At 35.7% G+C, this 26,655-nt stretch overlaps 1 protein-coding gene across 8 annotated transcripts in view; it reads right to left on the bottom strand.

Annotated features, from left to right (window-relative positions):
- The window catches only part of LOC145684015 (sphingomyelin phosphodiesterase), a 273,240-nt gene that overhangs the window by 229,846 nt on the left and 16,739 nt on the right, over window positions 1-26,655 (bottom strand). Inside the window, exon 1 of one of the 8 annotated variants that reach the window (XM_081755816.1) lies at window positions 6,091-6,258. The exons of the other annotated variants lie outside the window; for them this stretch is intronic. The gene's annotated coding sequence lies outside the window, so the exon portion shown is untranslated. Of the gene's footprint in view, window positions 1-6,090; window positions 6,259-26,655 lie in introns of those variants that run through there. 8 annotated transcript variants of the gene reach the window in all.

The following is a 26,655-nucleotide window of genomic DNA, read 5'->3' on the forward strand; positions in this document are numbered from 1 at the left end:
ATGGAAATGGTTGATTTCTATCACTTCCGGATTAAGTATAGCCATCATCAACGAATATGATTCCTGACCTTTGACCCACTATACCCTGACTAAATTTAGTGATGCTCCGACCAATCAACAAATGATACCAAAAAATAAATACATACAAATTTAAGTATGCAGATGCACATTATTATTACAGAACGAAATTCTTTTTAAACTATCAATCAAGAACTGTGACTCAACACCAGGGCCGGATTTCCCAATAGGCCCGGTAGGCCCGGGCCTATGGGCGCAAGCTCCCAGGGGGCGCACGGCTGAGAGAAAAAAATTTTAAAAATATCTAGAAATAAAAATAAATAGCCATAACTTAACATATTATTTGAATTGATTAAAAAAATCAGGCTAATAAAGCATTCTGATTTTGAAGTTTATTGGAACAAAGTTAAACTATTTTTTAACATTATGCATCAACTTCGTTACAACATTGATCTCAAACACGGGAGAACGGGCTGTAGGGATGTCGTTGAGCGGTACGCATCGTTGAGCGGCAATCTCGTAATCGAACGGAAAAATGTCATTTTTTATACTAGTACAATTTACTATTTGTACATACAAAATATCCAGTTTTACTTTAAGACAGTTTTGTGTCACGTTATCAAAATACTTCATGTAAGCTGTGTTTCTGAGATTAAAACTATTTTATAATGTATTACAGTTTTCTTTTATTTATTTGCCCAAATAGCTAAATTGAACAAAACCAAAGTTATTCACCAATCTTTTGTTAATATATTAACGGTATTTTGTTAAGCCCAGAACCAAATAAATTCCTCAAAAAACTTGCAATGATAAAATTGCATCGTGGAGTGGTGTTTAACCAATTAACATATAGGCCTGATATAACTTTTTACTAAAGGTTTTTAGGAAAGTAACTTTAACCACATTAGGGGGCGGAAAAAATTATTGGGCCTAGGGGCGCCAAAATGCTAAATCCGGCCCTGCTCAACACAACAATGTTTTAGAATCAAATAAATATACACTTCTTATAGATGAAATCGAAAAAGAAATTAGAATAGTGGTTACATATTCTCGCAACGTCAATCCGGCTTTTTTTTTTTTCTTACATGATCGAAGTCACGTGTCGCTTTTCAACGAAAGTGACCGGAACTACTCTAGGGTAAGATACCTCTTGTGCTAAAACTGCATTCAATACATATCTAAGAAGAAAAAAAATGGAGGGGAAACAGTGCTAAAGATGTTACTCGTCCACCTACATGTTTTGAAGACGCAGTCATCCACAACGACCCACTTCGAAGATATTTCCTCAGAAAACACTAGAACAATGTATAATCCGGTTGTGATGTTAGAACATTTTTTTGTGTGTCATCTACTAAAAGTCCAACCAACATACACACACCTGCACGGTGTTAACTTTGAAAAAAAAAATGAATAAACCAATTAGAACTTCAAAATTTTGCGGAAAACTTAAAGAAGAAATATTCCACTATCCTCCATTCTTGATGATGATCTACTTTGGTACAACGGTAAACTGTAGCAGAACCGGGCCCATAGTATCGATAAATACTAATTCAGGTTAAGGTTTGAAGGGCTAAGAGCCTGAATGGACATTTCTATCTGCGATCTAAATAGATTTAATGCTATCTTGCTTTTGATTGATTGTTTATTTATTAAAGTTTACAGTCTCTTTTCAGTGTCGAGACTATATGGGGCGTGGACATAAAATTTAAAGTGGAACCATCGTAATGCGATTAACTCTTTTAAATTCTGGCTTTTTAAAAGTAAATTACAGACTCCCAGTCAAGCAGCTACATTATCATCCATATTTATCCCAGGATCATGGTTTGCACCTCATTCTCTTCAGAATAGTACAGCCTTTCAAACGGTACCATTCACATGTCTCCATCATGTATCTGAGGCGGGAAAATTGCGAGAAAAGGGATTTTTTTAACTTTTTGCCTCTCTTTTAACGCAGAAACCTGAAAAAAATCGGAAAAGTACTAACGAGGGAACCGATTCAAGTGTAACACGAAATTGTGGACGAGTTTATGCTCAATCGAAGTGCTTTTGTTAACAATGAATTCCATTAGAGGGAAAAACCCTCGATCTCAATCGTTTCAGAGATATAGAGGGGTAAGGGGAAAGATGATGCTCTAAAATTTTGTAGATTTACGGCTATGTTGCGAGTGAATATGTTTGAAAATTGCATTTAAGAAAGATGCACCAGAGCAAATGAAAATTGTGTTGAATGTTGAGGTGAGTGGCGTAGTTTTTACCAGGGACCGGAAAAAGAAGAGCCTACGAGGAATAACACCATTGACACGAAAAACAAAATTGTATGATGTTACTTGCTAATATATATCATTTCTTTAGTACGTAGAAAATGGGAAAAAGTTATATGAAAATGTGTTAATTATGTTGCCAAGGGAACAGAGACGTTATTATGTGAACAAAAATACAACGTCATATTCAGTGCAAAAGCGCTATATAGAAGAACAAATCAAATATTATGAAACATAAACACACATTGTTGCAAACGTCCGCCATTTTTAAAATATTTTTCATCCTATTTGACCTAATTATGCTTTTATTCGATTCAGTGTACCAAGAAACCTATACATAGACACCTTACATGCCTTTTTGTAACCCTCATGTCTAATGCAACGTATTACTGAAGTTTCGTGGATGAATGAATTCTTCATTTTTAAAAGTCTATTTTACTTGTACTATTGGTACATATTCAAAACTTAGTTAAATATCGGAGCAGCAGCCTCCTTATTCCTCTACATCTCCGGAACGGTTGAGATCGAGGGTTTTCCCCTCTAATGCGTTTAATTGTACACAAAAATACTTAAATAATAAAAATAGCCATAACAAAAAAAAAATATTTTTTAAAAAAATTATGACGTCATCACACCCTATGTCTTGACGCAGAAAGGCGTGAAACCATACGTAACGTGTTCTACATACCTCTAGACTTGAAAAAACATTAAACATCCGAAGTAAATAGTACCCTTGCACATAAACTCGTCCATAATTTCGTGTCACACTTGAATCGGTTACCTCGTAATACATGCACTAAATGTGTGTGCAAAATTTCAATCTTCTAGGTGCAGAAGTAAGCCCACCAAAGAATAATATACCTACAATACCCAAAATTCCCGTATAAAACAGGATCTCAGGTAAAAATTTCCTGAGAGATCACTATTTACCTTAGGATTATGGTTTGCACCTCATTCTCTTCAGAATAGAAGATCCTTTCAAACGGTACCATTCACATGTCTCCATCGTGTATTTGAGGCGGGAAAATTGTGAAAAAAGATATTTTTATTTTTTTTCCTTTTTGCCCCTCTGGACCCCCCTGTTTTAACGCAGAGATCTGAAAATAGTACGGGGTGCACTGCATGTGTATGCAAAATTTCAATCTTCTAGGTGCAAAAGTAACCCCGACAAAAAATAATAAAAATAGCCATAACAAAAAAAAAATATTTTTTAAAAAAATTATGACGTCATCACACCCTATGTCTTGACGCAGAAAGGCGTGAAACCATACGTAACGTGTTCTACATACCTCTAGACTTGAAAAAACATTAAACATCCGAAGTAAATAGTACCCTTTATTAGTACTTTTTCAATCGAATAATGAAAACACTACTTTAGTGTCTTTATATAGATACTAAAACTTAAAAGGGTTAATGATCTCCCACCAGGAATCGAATCCAGAATCATGTACACCAATGACGTGCATGCGCTAGTCACTAGACTAAGTGGAGAGCTATACCTTGATTTTACGTTTTGACATTGTCACATCAACAAGTTTCATATTATAAATAACATTTTGGAAATAATTACAGCAGAAAGAGTATATTTTTTAAGATGAAAATAAATTACTTTTCATAGCAATAGCTTCACGAAACACTGTGTTATTAAATACCTAAATAATCAATGGTATTTATCTATTTCTTTAAGGAGTTCGGTTTACTAACCAATACTCTTTTATATATTTAAGGGGGCAGACTACTAAATATTTTTCAAAAGCTAACAATTTAATATTTTGCCTGTTTTTCGTAAGTGAAAAGAGATAATGAAATGTAACTTACCGCAATAATAGATAATGTTATTCTATACCCGAAAATACGAATCTGAAGAATTTTCAGTGTTGCCATCCATAGAAATTACAGTGTGACCAGAATTTGAATTACCCAAAAATCTACGTTATGGCAGCGACTAGAAAAATGAACTCAACGGCAATTGATGACTTATCATACTCTCTGTGTTCCTTGTTAACTACTTTTCAAATAATATTTGTATTTATTTTGTAATAAAGAGTATAAATAAATAATTTTTAATTATTAGTAGAATTAAAATAAAGTGGTTAACAAGGAACACAGACAGTATGATAAATCATCAATTGCCGTTGAGATATTTTTCTAGTCGCTGCCATAACCTAGATTTTTAGGTAATTCAAATTCTGGTCACACTGTAATTTCTATAGATGGCAACACTGAAAATTCTTCCGATTCGTATTTTCTGTTATAGAATAACATTATCTATTACTGAGATAAGTTACATTTCATTATCTCTTTTCACTTACGAAAAACTGGCAAAAGATTAAATTGTTAGCTTTTGAAAAATATTTAGTAGTCTCCCCCTCAACCTGTCTGTTAAATGTATCCATGCGTCCGGGACATACATATACACACAAGGAAAAAAAAGCTGAATCATCTTCAATTTTGGCCAAGATGTGGAGGGTCAAAATTAGAAATCGAGTTCAGTGATAAAGGTGATATTCAAATCCGAAGTGCTAGAAATAAAATATTTCGATTTTAACGTTGATTACTATAGACCAAAAACGGTAATAGCGACAACTGGTTTACTGCAATCGATTAAGTACCTCAAGAATGCACCTTATCTCAACCTTTAATTCTCTACTAAAACCGAAAGTGATAGAAATCTACTACAATTACCAGTTTCAATATTGATCTGCATACCGCAAAAACGATGAGATAGCAAGACGCGGATTTCTTGGAACCAATTTGGTGTTCTACGAATAGCTACCATCTTCTCGGTTAACCCCCTATCAGAAATCAAACACTTCCGATCTTAACATTCGTTGCTATAGAATAATAGATAGCGAGAAGCGGTTTTCTGAAATCAATTAAACGTCCAACGAATATATTTCATCTCCACTCTAATTTCTCTTCTAAAACTGGTAATGGTAGAAATGTACTACCGCTTCCGTTTTCAAATCGAGAAAATACCACTCTATGCCAGCCTTTCCCATCATTTTCCATACTGCGGCCCCCTTTGGAGTCTACCATACATGTGAAGGACCCCTTGCAATATACACGGTTAGTATTTAGTATTTATATTTCTTCACCATATATATATATATGTGTGTGTGTGTGTGTTCAATGGTATAATCATGTTCGAGTGGTATGATGCCTACTCTGTAATCGAGTGGTCCTGGTCCTGGGTTTCAAACTTGGGGCCGGACACCTTGACTAAGATCTTGCAAATAAATAAATAAATTTAGTACGTAAACAAAATTTTGGACCACAAAAAAATAGCTTAGTCAAGGGCTTTTGACAAATAAAAGAATGCCGAGCAAGAATTTCTCATTTTCTCTTTCCTTTTCGAGTCACCTATCGTGTCAAAGATTTTCGTTTGAAGATATTTTACAAACGTACATCAGTCTCTAAACGCTTTTTGGCTCTGTCAGAAGAAAACAATGCCATTGGAGTATAGGCAACTTCTTGTAGGTCGAATATCACTTCTCACGCAAATTAACTTATTATTAATTAGATCATTTAACTTTAAATGGTCTATTTCCCACCATTGTGTGTGCCTTTCTCAGATTGGCTTGCGGACCCTTGGGAGTCCGCGGACCTGAGGTTGGGAAAGGCTGCTCTATGCAAACAAAATTCCTTTACATGCTAGACACGTGACAATGCTACTAGTTACTTTTGTGGGGAAGAAAAGTTGAACACAGTTTTACACTGCAGTAAGCGAGGATAATCTTAGCTATTTTAGAAAATGAAGAAAACAATTACTAATACCACTAAATACGAAGTTATACCCTTTCATACTTACCAGTGAAACACATAGATACACCAGAAGTAATTCAAAATAATGAACCACATATTCACAAATTGGTATCAAAAAACAAACATACACACTTCACAAATGTTACTGAAGCAAACGTACACCATCATTAATCACCACTTTTTTTTTTTTTTTTTTTTTTTTTTTTTTTAATGAATTTTAAGAATAGGTCAAATCTTCATAAAATGCTAACACATATTCCGGTTTTCTGCTGCAGCACAACAAAACTATTCAACAAACATGAAGATCTACAAACGAAATTCTAGCGACATCAATCAAAGTTGAATACGGAATATAACAAAGGTTCTGTTTACTAGATCTTCTTATTCAGTCCAAAACAAACAACACAACATTGTGTTCACCATCAATGACAATAGGATTACAACAGATTATACAAGTTTCATAAGAAAGATAAACGATGATGTTCACTACGTTACTAGTATTTGTTCTTTTTTTACTGTGAAAACAGCCTGATCACCATTGTTTTCTTTCAGTACAATTTCACTTATTCAAACTAAATAAAACAGGAAAATATCGTGTCAACAATTTTGCTTTCAAAAAGGACTAATCCTGTCTAAGCGAAACAACCGTGGAAAAAACAGAAGGGTAAGTGAACAATACTCTTGTGATGGTTTCCAACGGCTGATACGGAAACACAATAGCATCCTTTTAAAATCATCTCATCTCCACAATAAAATGCACATCTTCAGATAAAATTACTCTTTTACCTAACATTAAAAAAAAGAATAATATAATTAAATCACACAGTTACAAAACGTAATGTGCAATGTTATTTCACTTTCAGAACAAAAGAATGTACATTCTTAAAAATTAGAACATACATACATGCGCACGTTAACTCTTCTCTATAGTACTCATTGTAAGGAGCATATAAATCTTCATTCAGTATTTGTATCAAACGTATACCTAACAAGATTTCGTGACTCCCAAAATTAATCGTACTCGAGTGTCTCACATTAGAGTCGAAATTGCTATGCTATAACCACGATGAAGTTATGCATTTTATCATAATTTACCTATATACAGGGTGTTAGTGAGTTGATTTGAGTTTAACGTCTCTTTCAGCACCGAGGCTATATGAGACGGGGCCTACTGATTAACACAGAATCCAAACCGCATGAGCTTCCGTCGGGAATCGAACCCGGATGTGGGTGTTCCTCCACGTCAAAAGTGCGTACGCTAACCGCTTAGCCAACGCGTGATATATACAGGGTGATCCTGATATGTACGAGTGATCCTGATATCCAAACATCAATAGATAATACATCTAAGAATAGACGATATGAAAGTCTATATTAATATATGCGTAACACCGTACTACTTCGGATATATACAGGGTGAACCAAAAGTTATGAAACACGCTGCAGAATATAGAAGTGAATAGGCCATTAGAGAGTCAAAGAAAGACACTGATCTGCTGGAGGCGATCATCAGTGTACCGTATGCGTAGTAAAGGAAAGAGATGGAGTGATAATAACAAGTACCTGAAGGAACATTTAAACAATGCAACTTTGGAAATGACACACGTCTCTCGAAAGGAGGCAAGGACATCGTCCCACACTCGGTATAGCGTTGTTAGAGGCAGTGTTTAAAATGGCCACAATCTGCGCTGACACAGGCAGGAATAAGACGTATTATGTACGTACGTACATTTAAAAAAATATATATATACCTAGAGTTGTTGATATTGCAGCCTCGACCCTCGACGGGGGACAAATAGATAAGAGTTTTAAAATAATTCCAAACGTAAAATTGCGTCATGTTTCCTCAGAATGGATGGCATGCCATCTAGTAAGCATATTCTCGAACAGCCTGTAAATCTCCGAAATGGTGAGCTATCAATGATATAAAATTGATTGTTGTTTGTTCTTAGAGCCCACTTTAGCTTTCCATCCGGCATACTGCCTGAGGTCATCCCGTACCCTACTTTAACGTCCAAGTAACAATTCTGAGCTTGGCGTAGGTCAGGCTTCAACTCAGACCATGCGGACTTGGTCTACTACTGGCGGTCATGTGCATATATGTTATTATAATATTTCATGAATGGTTCAATAGACCAGTGAATCCTGTTGGCTTAAGAATAAAACATTTGATACGGGGTTTAGCGCTTAAAGTGATAAAGCTTCTTGTGATTAATTGAAGAAATGGGCTTAATCCAATACATTATTGTTAATCTACATGCACGGTTATGGATAAGAATTTATTTACTGATGTTTCCTTCCATAACAAAATTCTGTTATCCTGCTTAGTATAAAACCTACAAAATTCACCTTTTTGTTTGAGGAAGAGAGGAGACGAAATCACTGTGGAAGATTTAAGATTAAGTCCTATAATAAAGAAACATCGACCTAAGAGAATTTTGAAAATAAGACTCCCTGCAATACGTTTTCATAACTAAAGTAATATAAAATGCAAGCCATTTGAATAGGTACATAAATGGATAGTTTAGTGTGTATGTCTACCTTTTGTCTTCTATACTAATGATTTTTTTTTTTAATCTTTTACTCATTTATAGTAAAATAAACTCAATTTCCTGGATCACAACCCACGCAAAGTTATGACCCAATCAGCAGATAGGGCAATGCGATATCCGAATTTGAATGTCGGAAATGGATATCGACAAAATATTGAAACTTGATCAATATAACGAAAATATTAAAGATTACTGAAATATCGATTTATCGATAAGTGATTTTTCGGTACCTTCCAGGTGTTGCGTAACATATGAGGTGTCACGGAGCCATCTATAATTCTTTGTCTTAAACCAACTAAATCTTGAACTTGGGTCTGGTACTCAAAAATCTTCACGTACCCTAAAGAAAAACTTCGGAGGTCAAGTCAGGCGAAAACAAGTTTAGATTAGAAGTATAGAAATTTGTATAAACTCAATTGTCGAGTTAATATTATTTATTTATTTTCCCTAAAGAAAAGTGTAGGATAGATGTAGTGCTATTTAAGGACTGAGTTTGCTATGAATTGTAAACATTTGTATTGTACGCATAATCCTAAAGAAATGCTATAGTTTGGTTTAAGGCTGATACATTCAGTTGAATAAATTAAATTATACTATTTTAGAATTTGGAGTATCCTGTAGAATAGAAGAAAAGGTAAAGAAGATATACAGATCTATGATTAAATTGAGAACTAATGTAAACACCCTTACAAGTATCAAATTATTTAATAATTTGATTTCCCTTTAATAAACAACTCTGCATCGCCCACGACACGTACACTCGTATATGCGATTATCAGGGCTTGAAAAATCCACTCGTCTGCTCGCCAGTGGCGAGTCCTTTCTTACATTTGGCGAGTAAAGTCCGAAGAATCAAGATGAAACAGAATGTGCATAATTTGGTCTGGCTTTTTTTTTTTTTTTTTTATTTATTTTTGGCTGCCCAGTACTTGCAAGCAAGATTTTTCAAACCTCGGCTATTATACATAGGATGTTGGCCATTATCTAGCCCTCATTATGATTCCGGGAACCACCACACTTTACGATAATTCGTAAAAGGCGAATAATTATTTATATTCATTTTAAGAACAAGAATAAGAATATAAAGTTAACACTAGGTTAAAGAAAGAAAAAAGAGCATTTTAATTACTATTTATGAATAACATGCTCATGTAATCTCTGGGTGCACTAATGCTTCCCGATATTACAGTAGAAGTTACAACTATTCTGCCCACTAAGAAATTCTTTTTGCATTTTCGATATATGTAAACCAGCTATAATTAATTTAGGTTATCTCTCCTATGTTCATTTAGATAAGAATAAAGGACTTTAGTTATCTATATAGAACAAACCAGCACGAATTATGCTTTTTTATTTATTTTTTCACAATTCCCCTGCCTGGCGCTGAAGAAGTTATATTCATTATTATACTAGCTACAAACACAACAAGGAAAACCCATGTTCTCGTTCCTAGCTTCATATGTAGCGCACGACATTCTCTCCATTTTCACCGGCACAAGAGCAAAAGAGAGAGCTCTTCAGAGACACGTGACCGTCGGCACACGAAGACCTTAGGCCAACCAAGATTCTCCGCTCCAGATCGCCGGCTTCCAAGATGTTACTCCTCACTACATACGCACGGCATTGCATGACTCTCGCAACTGTCTCGTCATAATAACCATAATGTCGAGGTAATGACAGGTGGATGGCGTGGAAATTGTGGTTTACCAGCTTCTTAACTACGTTGCACATTTACCGACATACACTTGTTCTTATTGCAGACTTAAATCTACAAGTTTTCTTTTTAACATACTGGACCAAATAATTAGCCTACCGGCACATAACAGGCACAACCTTGTTTACAGAAACAGTTCCCAACTTTCCTTCCAGAACTCTCCAAGGTCCACGCTAAACTCCACTGAAAAAGCGTAGGTCTATAAGGCAAAAACAAGCATTATTCTCATACAATCATTCGTCAATGACAACTCACTTATCACAAATTTCGAAGTTCCCATGTATTACGGTCCTTCACTCATTGTCCTACTTGAAATAGGATATCAACTGTAATCTTCTTTCCGTTCCTCTTATATACCTTATTCCCATACCTTCTCCCACATTCCCTAATATATATCACTCCCATACTTCTATCATACATTAAAACTGAGCAAAGTAGCTCAAGTGGTAGAGCGTTGGCTTCACATTCGGGAGGTCGTGGGTTCGATTCCCGCTGCCGACCATCCTGACTGGCGTTTTCCTCAGTCCAACCAGGCAAATGCCAGGATGGTACCTCCTAAACAGCCCCTGGCCGATACCTTCCCAAATCTTTTCCACTGTTATTGTTGTGGTTAAATATCCAGTATAAAATGGCCTCTGAGCTGCATTTGATTGTTAAATAAATAAATACACTATTCCCCAATATCTTCTATCACATCCTCTAATATACACTATTGCCGTATCTTCTGTCGTATATCCTAATATACACTATTACATCCTCCATATACCTTACACCATACCTTTTATCATATCCCTTAATATACTCTACTCCCACATCTTCTATCGCATCCTTTAATATACCCTATTCCCATAACTTTTTACTAGATCCCCTAATATATTCTACTCCCATAACTTCTGACACATTCCCTAATATATCCTATTCCAAAAAAATACGAATTTAACATTTATATACCGTATCAACCCAAGTTAAATATACGATATCGTGGAGATACAGATGTCATGCAATTAATTGTACACGGCTTCTTTTCGTTTTACACAATACACAAAAGTATTTTTCAGACTTAACGTTTTACTCTATACAACTCTGGAAAATTCATGCCTTGTTTATTCTTTACTGCCCTATTTTGGGTACTAGCACAACTTGCAATAAATAAATAATAAGTTTCTTTACAGTAAGTAAGATGTAACAGATGAGATGAGCATGAAAAAATTTCAAATTCAGAAGATTTACCTTGATACATTCGTTCTACATCAAAATATTACTCCAATACCTCGAAAGTAATTTTACTTTCGACCATTAGCTTCAGCTCGCGGTCCACAAGCTCGCCTGGCCAAAATCTCGCGGGGACGAAATTTCGCCATAGCGATTTCTTCAGTGTAGAATGTTCAAAATATTTACATTACAATTAAATCTCCATTAATGGACACGTCCATAATATGGACAGATTTCTTGTCCCGGCAAGAATATATGTATTATTGTGGCACACATCCCTCTTTTCACGGACACGGAAGTCTTGTTCCCTTCCTTGCAACATGTTACAAACATGTTATTTTACCTATTCATAATGAACAATAACTATTCTGAATTCACACGTATTTAGCACAGAAAATTTCGCCTTTCTGTAATTTGAAAATAGATCTGAGTACAGTACAGCAGTTAGAAATCTATTTCAGGTGGTTCAGCCATGTTCAGGTGATAATGATACAGACAACATCGATTTGAATGCGGAGAAAAAAAGCTATAGAAATCCCGCTCTTGAAAGCTGAATTTCTGAAAACTCTGGGACACGTTTCCAGAGGAGTTTATACACAGTTTCATCTTAACTTAAGGGACTCGTGATATATTAGGTTCTTGGTATAAATTTTGAACCCCACGTAGGATTAATACGAGTAAATTTAACTAAGATAGATTCGATAAATAACATTTCTCCTAATTTGGATTTATTTTAGATCATACTTGTATATCCATTCATTTTGAACCGTCAGTTTTTTAAGCTTCTAGTGTCTAAATTAAGCATTTCTGGATTATTATTATTATTATTATTATTATTATTATTATTATTATTATTATTATTATTATTATTATTATTATTATTATTATTATAGGCTATGAATTGTTTCAAAGTGGGAACTTCAGTCTGATTTAATTTGGCCATAATTTGATTCACTTATGATAGGCCATTATTGGATTCTGTGAAATCCCATGAAAAATAGCTGTGTGCTTAAAACAGTCGTAAACTAAAAGTAAACTAACAAAACATGTTCGTAAAGTTCTTAAAGTAAAGCGAAATGTAATACTGAACTTAGGTTATTTTGTACATTATCATATCATACTCACATGAAGGTGAACAACATTACATTTAAACAACCTACTTTCGTTAGTTATTAATGCACTGAGACAGACTATGACAGGCGTAGTTTTTGTTATCTCTTACATCCAATGTACAAACTACAAAAAGCATAAAATTTCTTAAAACTAAGACTCTTACAAGAAAGACCAAGACTGAGTGTGCAAGACCAAGGCCGAGACTACATTGCCACGTTAAATGAATCTTGTAGCTGTCATGAACCTTGCAACCCGATCTTTCTATTTACTACTTAGATGTTACAACTTCTTGAAAGCAAGAAAGGTATCTCCGCACATGCAGCACAGCACTCTAGTGGACAAACAGTAAACCTCCTCATTAAAAACGTGTATTTTGGCGCACTTCCCTCCCTGTCAAAAAATCCGTTGTTTCGGAAGCGGCGAAACTGGTTTTTCCTTTATGTCAGCGGGAGGGCGATAGCAGGTAGCAAACAAGACGTCCCAGAAAGTTGCACATTGTTCAACTCCTTGCAAGATGGAAAAAAAATTGTGTCCCTTTCAAGAATATGTTTAAATAGTAAAATATGGTAGGGTTTCAAGCTTTTTTTATGACAGCTACAAGATTCTTGTAAAGTGAAAACCCAACTTAAGAAAAGGACTCCAGTGCAAGATCAAGACCAAGACCACCTGGGTCTTGTTCTGCCTTTACTAATCACTAAAACAAACTAATGTGTATTTTCTTCTATTAATATTAAGAGAATTATAATTAATACCACTTCAAAAATATAAGTATACTGCTATTAACATACACGGATTAAAAGATAATAATACTTCCCAAGTGTAAAAGCGTATTGTTATCGGTAGAACACTCTGAGTAATAAAAGTGATCCTCACTTCTAAATAAGTTTTTGAAACAGTCGTTCAGATGATATTAAGATTACACTTTCCTCAAAATCAAAAATATTAGTCGATGGGTCAATATAATAATCAATAATATATACACCAGGTCGTCCAAAAAGTACTGAGCCTTTTGGGCACGACATAGCGTTAGGGTTCCAAATTTCAGGGTATATGAACCGCAGCGCGTTAGGCTTAAGGTCATGTGACACCTGACAGTTGAAGCTAGTAGATGTGCAGAAAGTGTTGGAATTATTACACTCAGACGCAAGGTACTGCGTTGTAAAGATGAGTGAACTTTCCGTAAAACTGCCCTGCATTTTATTATTTCCGTAAAGACGTAAATGTTGCGCAAACCCGTGAAGAAATGTGAGCTCTTTATAGGCAAGATACGTTGACCAAAGCAACTGTCAAAAGATGGTTGAAGTTGCTTTCGTTCTGGAAATCTCGATGTCCAAGACGCCCCTCCTCGGAGTGGGTGATCAATCACAGCAAAAGTGGATGATATTCTGGCAAAAGTCGAGCAAGATCGTCATATAAGCAATCATGACATCGCATATGACCTAACATTTATTACCAAACAGTGTATATAGTTAAAGTAACAGTGTTAGCTTTTGGAAATATATCTGGTTACAAAAAGAAGCTTGACGTTTCGGTGTCACATGATTTGACTCAAAAATATTTATTCGATCGAATTTCTATCTGTGAATCTCTACTCAGATGTAGCAAATTCAGATCATTTCTGAAGTGGTTGATCACGAATGATGAAAAGTAGATCATCTACAGTCTGTGGCAAAGCCCACATATAGGTCATAGTGTGAGTTTCGTGGGACTGGAAGGGCATCGCGCATTATAAGCTGCTGCCGCTAGACAGATCGATAGATTTATAACGGTAGTATCGACAATTAGTGCAAGAAGTGCAACTAATAATCCAAAAGCACGGTCAGAACTAAAACACAAACAAACTATTTGCTGAGCAAAACAATATATTCACATAAAAAACTACATGCGTGTTACAGTTTCGCCAACTAACATTTTGGCTTCATCAGACACTATCTAGCAAAGCTTCTACTTATGGAAAATATTACGGTCAGAACTAGTTAAGATTCTGACAATACCAGACCGTATACATTTTTAACGACAGTCAGAAATTTCGAGAACTGCACTGGGACCTTTTAATTCATCCACCGTATTGCCCAGATCTGGAACTGTCAGAATATCATTTTTTTTTTTTCGATTTCTGCACAACTCCCTGAACGGTGTTGAGTTTCAAAAGTGATCTGTGAAAACCACGTATCATTATTTTGACCAGAAACCACAGTAGTACGGGGTTATAATGTTTCCGGAAAATGGGCAAGTCATAGAACAAAATGGTGCATATGTGGTTTCATAATGTTATTTTCAAATCACAATAAATGTATTCTCAGTTTTAGACCTCCAAAGACTCAGTACTATTCAGACAACCTGATAGCAATTTCTGAGTTCTTCACATAGAAAGGAATTATCTTGTGTAATCTTACCCCCTCCCACTCCGTTTTATTTCTGCATTTTTGTTATTGTCCGCCATTCTAGGCATAATGTGGATTAGGCAATACCAGAACCTTATTTTATCTAAAATGGAGGTCACAATCTTTTCAGCTATATGATAACTGTACAGCGGTGGACACTTCTAAATGGTACACCTTAGCCGTAAATCTCCATATGGCTGTACCATTTAGAAGTGTCCACCGCTGTACAAGATAAGTTGTTAGGCTAAACTATACGACAGGAGTTCGTGATACCTATGTCCAGTTCACACTAATACAATACGCCACACAAAATAGTTAAAAAAAATTTAGTAACTCCATATGTAACGACAAATAAAATAGGCTCATCTCCTCGCTAAAGACTTCAATTTTTTTCCATTCTTATATTTCCCGTTTACACATAGACTATAGCAAATCCTCATCATTGCTCCTGACTAGGTACTGAAACCTAGTCATCTGTTCTACTTTATCCTCTCCAGCTTCTATACTTGATTAGGGTTGCCAACTAGACGGTTTTTCATCGGCCTGGTCGGAAATATTGCTGTTATTTTGATTACAGCCGGTGACCGGTACAAACTTCTTACCAGCCTCTTTATGACCATTTTTTCCAAATCTGTATTTAGTTCGAAGCAATTTCATCTAATTCGAGATATAGATTTTAAAAAGTAACTTTCATTCCGTAAATCCAAAACTGTCACTTTTCACCATCTATCAATGATTAATATATTTTGTTCAGAATACATGTGCTAATGCACGATAGCAGTGTGCGAATTGAAAAATTTTCCCAGGGGGGGATGAATTTCACCCATATGCGCACCCAGTCCTCCCCTCCATATATATATATATACACTAACAAGTACAAAACAGTTGAGATGTGAGATCTTTCATAAATTTTCACTCAAGTAATATTTAGGTTAGCTACGCAAAGTAGACCTACTTATCTTTATGTCCACTTAAAAATACTCCAGAGGGGGAAAAAGTTATCCCTGCCAGGGATAAAATTTTCCTTCTCCAGGGTGGGAAATATTTTTGTCAGGGGGGGAAATCCCTGGCATCCCCCCCGCCAATTCGCACCCTGCACGATAGTACATTTCCTTCTCATGGATGGGTATCATAGGGAATTTTGAGGGGGTGCCGGTTTTTTAATTTCCCAGAGTTGGCAACTCTACACTTGATACATTTCCCTTCGTTCCGATTGTCCATTGTTTTCTTCTTTTAAACATTTATGTTAATCCCAAAGATTCAACACATTTTTCCTCTTTAATTTCTAACAGGTTTGGTTTCCCAAAACTCCTTTATATACTTAGCCTGTTCGTGTGTCCATACGGAAGGTAGAAAAGGCCCAATAACACTTGATGAATCAGCATTACATTTAGTCAGGTTGTAGAGGTTTAAAAATCAGAGATCGAGTTCGTTCATGCAGGTGATATTCAAATCGGAAGTGATTAGTGATACACATCAATCATTTCCGGTTTTTACGTTGATCACTATAGAATAAAAACTATAATAGACAGGAAGAAATGGTTTCCTGCACAACTTAGTTTTTGAATAATAATCTGCATAGAGCAAAAAGGATAAAACGATAACGGGCCTTATGCAGAGTCGTTGTGACGCGTGGTTAGTGTCATACTAACGAGTTCGACTGACGTATGTTTCCTGCAGTAGTCAGGCCTTTAGTATAACGCTAATCATACGTCAAAAAGACTCTGCGTAAGGCGGTACGAGTTTTCTTAATCGATTTAGCGTTTTAAAAATAGGTTACCTTCTTCTCTCTTACCCCTATTCAAACCGGAAGTGGCATAAAACAACCACTTTCAATTTTAACACTGATGTAAATTACTTAACATAAATACTGCAGTACATGCTTGTCGCTTACATTTACATTCATCAAGAAAAATCGTTCTAAAAGTTGAAACCAAAAATTAATTTTACAGGCATATTTACGAGAAACATAAATGGCCTTCCTGTTACCTTATTTCTTTTACGATTATGCAACTAATTCTTCGATAAATTATTTTACTGGAATGAAGTAAAAAGTGCACTGGAAATTCACAAGGACTGTACGTGATCCTATCCTCAGACGAGAAACTTTCTTTACCGTCAGGTAGTTCAATTTAGTTCTCTACATAGGAGCACGGGGATTTAAAAAAAAATGGTCGGTGTTCTTTGCAGCGGCGGCGCTAGGCTCGTAATAGTAGGGGGCAAGATGGGAAGCAAGAAAACCTTTGAGGAGGCGAGGCAACCATACTTGTTTTGCTTTGAATATTATTATTATTATTATTTAATTCCGAGCTTCCACCAATCCAATTTGTTTCTGACTGCACAGCTTTATGCTTGTGAGTAGCAAATGAACATCGGCACGTTTCGGATCACACTTTAATGTAAGCAAAACACAGGAATATAAACTGACAACAAATATTGAGTTGAGTTGGTTTGTAGTTTAACGCCCCTTTCAGCAGCGAGGCTATATGAGACGTGGACTTACTGATTAACGTGGTATCCCAACCATATGAGCTTGCGCCAAAAATCGAACCCGGGTCTCCCATGCCAAAGAGAGCAAATATTAAAAGAAGCATATCAAACAAATACAGTAAAGTGAATTGTAAATGTTAGAAGCACGTATGCCTACAGCCTATATGTTATAAAATGCACAGTTAAGTCCAAAATGATTATCGCATGCCTGTAAATATGTTGCTGTAGGAATACAATTTGAAAACGATTTGTCCCGGTTCGTAAGTGTATAATCGCCAAAGATATGTATGTGGTACCGGTAAATTTCATGTCAAAACAGGTGTAAATAAAAACAATATAACGAAAAAAAATCGATGTCTTATAGATTTCAGTGGCAAATTCTACAGCAGTAGTTCTTGATCATGAGTTCACTGGCTGTACATAGAAAAATGGGGGATGAGGAAAAATATTGGCGCCACTCCGTCACCTGTAGCACCGCCACTGGTTCTTCAACATGACAGTAGACCTCATAATATATTGCGGTCTCAAGTGAACTTCTTTTACTAAATACTGATTGATGTTCGTCACACCTATATTTAGACTGCTTTCTTCTACACACATCTGTCACAACGTAGAACTCGATAAAAACGAAGATGACCTGTTGACTTTCTTATAAAATTCTTATTTCTTTTGAAAGTTTTGTCTTTTGCGTCATTATGCAATATCAAGGTTATGAAGGACAGGATATATTATTAACTGGGCTACAAACCAACCGGGGTTCGAATCAGGTGCAGTTGACAAGTGTAAACTACTACCCATCATGTAAGATCAAATCTCAGTGTAAGCTACACTGTCCCCTATTACACTACCTAGCTTCCTAAACAGTAGGATTACAAGAACACGCCACCGATCCCGATAACTTTTTCATTGTATCACATTGTTCCGTATTTATGTACTTACAGTTCCAATCAGTGGTTTGCAATCTTTCTTGTCCGACGACATACTTTACTGAACCCACGACATCAGAACACTCACTCCATTTTCTATTAATAATAATATAGATTATAGTAGTGTAAGGCTATAATTTCTATGAAGTAGTGATTTATAAAGGTATGTAGTACTGGGCACTGATTCTGCTGCTGGAGGTATTGACTGGTACAGTCTGTCTCAAAATTGATTTTTTAAACTAATTATTAAATACTTCATGACTTTTAAATTCTCAAATTTTGCGAGACGTCGATTGGGAACCACTGGCAATAATCAATATTAAAAATACACGGAAAAGATAACTACCGCGAGAAAGATGCTTGCTAACAAAAAAAAAAAAAAAAAAAAAAAGTTTTATATTGATAATGAAACATTTTTGTTTGTTGTATTTTAATGTTACTTCTAATGTCCCTTGTTATATACTCGTAAAACTATCTACTGGCTGCGTCCTTATGGAACACCAACGTTATGAAGATATGCATGTTTTGAGCCACACTACGACTTGAATCCAGTATAAACGGTTTATGAGCAGTCCATTAATCGAAGGACCTCGTACAGAACGGGCTATTCCCCATCATAGTATTTTGCTTTCAACAGAAATACGGAGTACAGCATCTAGCATCAGGTTTCGGGACTATATAAGACAAGCCCTACTACAGTTTACTTTAGGATGCGAACTATGTGACGTAAACTTCCACTGCAAATCGAACAACTGGACGGAGAATCGAACCTGGGTGTCTGGCTTACAGTCACGAATCTGGGATTATGTGTAAAAAAAAAAAAAAAAAAAAAAAAAAAAAAATCGGTACGTGAGAATCCTATAGTACAAAAGATATAATTTTTATAACGGAAAAATAGTCAATTTGCTCTTAAAGCACTAAATATTTCCTACACAGTACACACAATCTAGGCTATTATTCTTTATATTTTATATCCCCTGCAAACTGTTGGGACACAAAAAGGAGACAAGACTGTGGTCTTAAATCCGAGCTTCTTTCGAAATGCATTTTCTTTCCATTATAATTAGGTTCAGCACTAATACTTTAGATCTGAAGTATGAATTTCATCACCAGCATACGAAGAAAGAAATCAAGTACACAGAGACTTTAGTGTTAATGAAGACACTTGAGTAGTCTCACAGCCACGACTTCAGGAATGGGAATCAGTTGAAAGTTTCGAAGGGAATGTCTACCATAGAGTAAATATATTTACTCTATGTGCTTACCTGCTGCACCACTGTTTGACATAATTTACAACACGGAAAATTTAAGTGGAAATGCCCCCTACTCCCACTTTTGTGGGGTCTAATTTCCAAAGAGACCACTAAAATCAGGTCTCACTACTGCAAATTACATTCCAAATGCAAAATGAATACTTTGCTTGGTATGTAATCACGCACGACTAATATACCTTTTATTAAAAAGAAAAGAAAAGAAAAAAAATACAACAGCTTAAGAACAATTCCATAATGAATGGGACAAGCTTTCGATTTTACAAGAACATTTGCTAGCATATTTATCGGTGCATCAAACACGTAAATGATGTTCTTGTTAATTATATTAGAAATGTGTACATATTAAACTGTTTAAACCATGCAAAAAACATAAAATAACACGAAGAATCATTATGAGCAATTTCAACCGAACGGAGGAGATAATAAATACAAAACACGGAAGATCGACTTCCGGAGAAATGTTCAATTGAATGTGAACAGGACAAAATTTGGCAACATTGTCCAGGCATGGCACAATTGCTAGCCTTCTGCAAGTGACGTAAGAAGAGAATGGATTCCAGCACGACAACCTGTAAGAAGAAGGGAGCAATAACCTTTGCACGATGGACGAATGACGAACGACTATTCACTCCGTTGCGCTACCTACTACTCTATTCTACATAAAGTGGGGCATAGAAACAACGATTCACACTCTTTTTTCATCTTGTGTTGTTCCTTCCTATATTGTCCAGAAAGATTCCAAAAATAAATCCTCTTCTATATGTAAATTCAATGCGAGTGAAGATCATAATATCAGTCCGAGTTTGTCGAGGTCAAGGTCAAGTCCAATAGTGGAAACTTTCCCGTCACACTCCATGCACGTTGAGTTGCCAACTCTTGATCTCACGGAGTCTTCCGGTATCATATTGTTCAATATCTCGCCTTTCTTGGTGAGGGTCTTCCTGAAGCAGCATTTGAATCACTTCACAAAATTAACTAATAACTTATCATTTTCATTTCTGCTGCGAAAGCTCAATGTCTGAAACAAATCTAGATTTGTTCCTCCTCCTTTTTGTAGGCACGTTCATTGATAATGAGTTCGGATTACCTAATGCTGAATCAAACATGCTGATCTTTCTTATGACGAACACGTTGTGTGGGTTGTGCCTTTAATCACTGGATGCAAATGTTTGAGTAGCAGATGTCAAAAATGAAATTAAACGAAATCTTTAACGTCTCACGTTTCGGCCCTGTAGACTAAAGGTGACGGGTGATTACAGGAAGGAAACGATTATGAAATAATTGGTGGAATGGTCCCATGCTCTTCAGTAGGACTCAAACTCTCAATAGGTTTCGTTTCATAATCGTCAACCTAACGCCTCAGACCGCTCGATTGCTACTCACCAACACCATTCAGCCACCGTGTCTCATTCAGGCGCTATGTAATTTCATTATTATTCTGGGTTAACTTTCCTTGTTAATGGTTAACCTAAATGATGGTTCTAATTTTCGAATATTTGTTTATTAGCGTATACCTATACGTTTATAAGCTAAGGTCGGGTGCATACTGACCAAAAGAAGGTCAGACAAGCCGAGGCAAAGGAAGGTAGCAGAGGATGCGGAGAGATAGCTGTCAGTACATTAACTCTGTATCTCAGTCACTATGTTGGAGGCCTTTGTCTAGCACGTGTTCAAGTGAATATGCGGTACGAGATCTTGTTGCATGCTCACAATATTAAACTTCGGCTCGGGCGCCTTGTCCTCTGGACAATACACGACCGGCCTAATTCCTGCCCTATGAAACTCAAAGGTTCACTCGGTACATGTTGGGGTGCCCAGTCAGTTAGCAGACAGTATGTTTCTGAACAGAGATGTATGAAAACGCAATAGAGAACACCCGGAAGGCTTCTTGCCTCGGATTGTTAATTTCTAATTAAGAGTCTTCATCCCGGCGAAATTAAAATACCGCTAATTTTACAGTAATTATGTGATATCTTCAAATAGATAAAAGATAATCGAAATGTGGAACAAGAGAGCCCTAGACAATATTATTTTACATGAGAAACCGTTATCACGACTCACTTATTTGCTTTTGATTTCGAGCCATTTTGAAAATCGGCATTTATTTTCGCGTTTCTAAACAGCTGAAAATGGGAAGCCACTAGGTGACTTGTGATAACGGTACCTCACGCAAGATAATATTGTCTAGGGCGCTCTTGTTCCATATTTCAATTATCTTTTATCTATTTGAAGATATCACATAATTACTGTAAAATTAGCGGTATTTTAATTTCGCCGGGATGAAGACTCTTAAGAAATGGATCTATTACAACAGTCAATGGTCAGAACAGTAGCCGAATAGTGAAAATCCAGGATGACTTCCAAAACCAACCCTCCACCAGCTGGTATAGTAGTCTATGGTGGAACAGTGTTGTGAAGGTTCGGAAAAAATAGATTAAAAAAAAACAAAAAACAGTTTATTGTTTTTTCAAAGGCAGAAAAATTGAAATTTATGGGGCAAAACAAAAATATTTAGTTTTTTTAAAAAATCTATTTAGTAGTTCTTTAATTTGAGTACCAATATATATGGGGAATGAAAATATCACAATGTGGTAACGTCGCAGATCAACTTGGAACAATTAGCATTCCTCTACGAATACATCGAGAAGTTTAATTGATTACTGCACTAATAAGTGATGCTAGTGTCAATCTTTATCGACTTAGCTGCCATACGCGTATATATATAATGATAAAAAAAAACATTGTAATATCGTGTCGATATCAATTTAGAAACAAGAGACGCGAGGATTGCTGCTCAGTGAATGCTTAACTCTAGTTGATGACGGATGTTATTGCCAGAAACTCTGACTACAAAACAATTCAAGCCACGGAAAAATACCTTCAAAAGTTAAATTTCAACTTGTCAAAAAATATAGAAACTAAACTTGCTCCTCAGTATAAATATTGTCCAGTAACATCCATCGATGTTAACAGGTCATTTCCTGGCCACAATCGTCACAAATTGACACACACAAATAATAATAATAATAATAATAATAATAATAATAATAATAATAATAATAATAATAATAATAAAAAGAGAGAAGCATCTTTTGATATACTGTAAAGCTAATTACAGGAAGGTGTAAATCCTTAAAACGAAAACTTTTTTTTTTTTTTTTATGTTTGGTATAGTGTAAACGTGTAGAAAGGTGAGGCTAGTATTATTTCGTGTGCAGTGAATCCACTCTAAAATACAAATGTGAATAACAACCAGAGATCGTGTTCCCATATCACTCTGTTTATTTTAATTTCATTATTTCTGTACGTTTTAAAAAGTTAGGATTATATATAACTTGTAACTGTGGTAAAAATAAATTCTGAAAAGTCCTTGAAAAGTAAAGTACACTTCTGATTTTATATTTCACTTACAAAACTTTGTCACAACTTTGCTGCATGTTTGAAAAATGCTCTCTTTTATTGCATTGTTAGTGCATATTACGCCCACCGCAAAAACTCTTCGGACCTCATGGCAAAAGCACATTAAATACATAAAATTTATGTGGAAAGCTATTATTAATGTATCACATGCAAAAGAAAATGCATGCATTAGTACCGAGTCATGTTGCCTTTACTTTTGAAAACTATTTGAATGCGCTTGGACATGGAGCCACTAAGACTTCGGAAATAATTTAAGTCTCTGTCAATACACTACATTTTCTTAAATTCTGTTTGGAGGGTCTGTAGGTTCTGAAGCTTTTTCTGTAACAAGAATATCTTCATACGATGCTAACAATTTTCGATTGGAATTAGATCGGGACAATTCCCAGGCCATTTAAAATGTTAATATGTTGCTCCTCAAGAAAATTCGCTACCATTTTAGCCTTGTGATGAGGAGCGTTATCATGCATGAAAAATCACAGTCGTGGATATGGAGCATTTCCACTAAATGGTCCTCAAGAACGTTGATAAACTGCGTTCATCGTCACATTTTGTAGTAAGAAATACAAACCTCCTCTACCCTTTTCACCTGAAAAACATCCCCAAACCATTACAGACTGGGACTGCCTAACGGTCGGAACCGTATACGGCGGGTCGTATCGACCTGAAGATGATGGAGTCGAACCTTAACTGCTCCCATTCGGAACAGTTGAAATGCGCTTTCACCGGAAAACATGACTCTCCTAAACTGTGTTGGTGTCTAGTGAGCGTTTTTTTTTTTTTTTTTTTTTTTTCGAAAACAAGACATTGTTTTTTCATGCGGTCGGTGAGTAGAGGCTTCTTAGCAGCGGTACGACAGGGCAAATCCACGTGCTTTTGCAAATGGTGCTGAATTATACGAACACTATCGTTTTCCAACAGACTTGGGTGCATTTCTTTAACTTCGGCCGCTGCAAGTCGAGGGTTATTCTTTATTTCTCTCATTAGAAGAGTGTCTGAAAATTTCGTTGTTTGTCTTGCTCTCCCGCTACCGAATTTGTTCTTTGGAACCCAGTCGGAGGCAGTCTTTTGGCGGCTGCTAGAACTTTCATTATGGTTGATTTTGCACGACCTGTACGTTTGCATATCGTCTTTATGGACACGTTTTCACTTCGCCATACATAATGCTGGCTTTTTCCGCACTGCTACAGTACTTTCCTAGTATATCACAAATGCTCAACACAAATACAGTAATAAATTATAAAACACAAATTGCACCATACAAAAACAAATCAATTTATAACACACATTATAGCAGAAAGTCACCCTTCATGTGTTAACCAACAATACAAAATAAAGTGAATTCGCTTATCAGCAGTAATGCACTGTTGCCAGATACATCCATGCAGATACAATCTGTTTTCGAAACAAACCAACACTAGATACAAGAATACAAAGTGATCTATCTCCTATCACAACAGCCTTCATATGAGGTCCGAAGAATTTTTGCGGCGGGTGTAAGTGCATATTTTAACACATTTAACAGCATAGAGTTGCATTCATATTTCATGAATTTTAAGTGCATAAAAATCCGGTGTCTAATAATAAAGAAAGAAAGAAAGACAAAGAGTGAAACAAAGTTCCCTAGTTTTCTTGTTAATAATCAATATGTGACTAGTATTTCTATGAATTACGCTGACAACGATCTTAACAATAATCTTAATGGGTACCTTAGTAGACAAACTTTGCCACAACTTAACCACCTAAATTTCAAATGGACACAGGTTAGGGTGGATGGAATTGTAAATACCGTGTCAAAAATGAAAAATTCGTATAGTGAAGATTTTTATGGTCTATCTACCTTTGGTATAAAGCAAATAATTGATATAATAGCATTTCCTATAACGTATCTTATTAATTGGACTCTAAACGACGGCTATTTTCCTGATACCTAAACGTAACTGTAACAGTACCAATATGTAAAAAGAGTGACAGAGGTGACCCTGATAACTAACGCCCTATATCTCTTGTTCCGAAGTACTGCGTAATAAAGCAATTATCCTCTTATTTTGAACAACAATCACTCATTAACAAGCCAATTTTGGTTTCAAATCGGGTCTATCCACTATGAATGCTGTTGAGACGGTCGTGAACGAAATATTAAATGGTTTTGAGTCCGGCTCGTATACACACGTACTACGCTGATTGATTTAAGTAAAGCTTTTGACACAGTAATACACGATATCTTACTTATAAAATCACAGTTCTAGATTATGGAATAAATGACACTGAACTATCTCTTCTTGCCACCTACCTCACTAACAGACGACAGATAGTAAAATTTAACAATATAACATCTGATGAGCTAGAAGTTTTGACCGGTGTGCCTCAGGGCTCAGTACTAGGCCCGTTATTATTCTTACGTTAGTGTCTATGAACGACCTACCAAATTGTCTACCGTATAAAACAACAATCTATGCTGATGAGACTACTTTTATTACAAATGATCATAGCATACTTAACGTAAACATTAAAAATAAAGAAATGTTAAAAACTTCTTCTCTATTGTTCCAAACAAATTGCTTGGAAGTAAATATAACAAAATCTCATTTCTTTCACCTAAATAAACCACCGGATATCTTGAATAACCAGGACTATGTAAAGTTGCTACGCATATACTTAGATACAAAATTAAACTGGATAGTGCACATTCAGGAACTATGCAAAAAAAAAAGTTCGTATTCTATATATAGTGCGGAAATTAAAAAAGTCTGTAAAGGAGGAAATGATTTCAGTATAGTAGTAATTTACTATGGGGAAACTCTACAGGTGCAAAGGATGTATTCAAGTGGCAAAAGAAGGCATTATGTTGTATTAAAGGGATACCTAATACTGACAAGTAAAGGGCCCAAATGGATGAATCGAGTTGTGGGGTGAGACATAGTGCGTCTGATAGAGGATATGAAAATATGTACATGTGCAAAGTTATAGCGGTTGGGCGCAAAGTTATTTATAATTGCTAGTATAAATTGTTCTTAACAACTGACAAACATTTTTCATTTCAAGAGACTATAAAATTCATGCAATCTAATACAGCATGGGCGTGCAGCAACCAACGAAAACTTCCAGGCTGGGTTTTTCTTTAGTTATACGGCTAAAGGGCATGCTCACAGTCATGCAGATGCGGTTCTGCGGGATACATTCATTCAAGAGCCATGTAATAGCATTAATATATTGGTAGAAGAATCGGGAGAAGACTTACAAAATAAACACGAATTTTAGGAATGATAAAAAGAAAACGGATCAGAAGATTGCGATCTTGGCAATAATTAGTTTTTGGATCAGGGGCCACAACATTTTTGAACTGCCCCTAAATCCAGTTTTCGTATTTTCTACGGAATAAGCACATCATACTGAGTTAAGTGGTAGTTTGTGTTTGGCTACATTATATGCAGTTCTCCAGATATAAGGCGTACATTTTTTTTATTAAAATATATTGGATCTTTTGATCCAATAAATAAACTAGTAAATTTGAGTGAGAAAAGAT

Source organism: Thermobia domestica, chromosome 4 (assembly GCF_964235325.1).
Source record: "Thermobia domestica chromosome 4, izTheDome1.hap1.1, whole genome shotgun sequence".
NCBI classification, from domain to species: Eukaryota; Metazoa; Arthropoda; class Insecta; order Zygentoma; family Lepismatidae; genus Thermobia; species Thermobia domestica.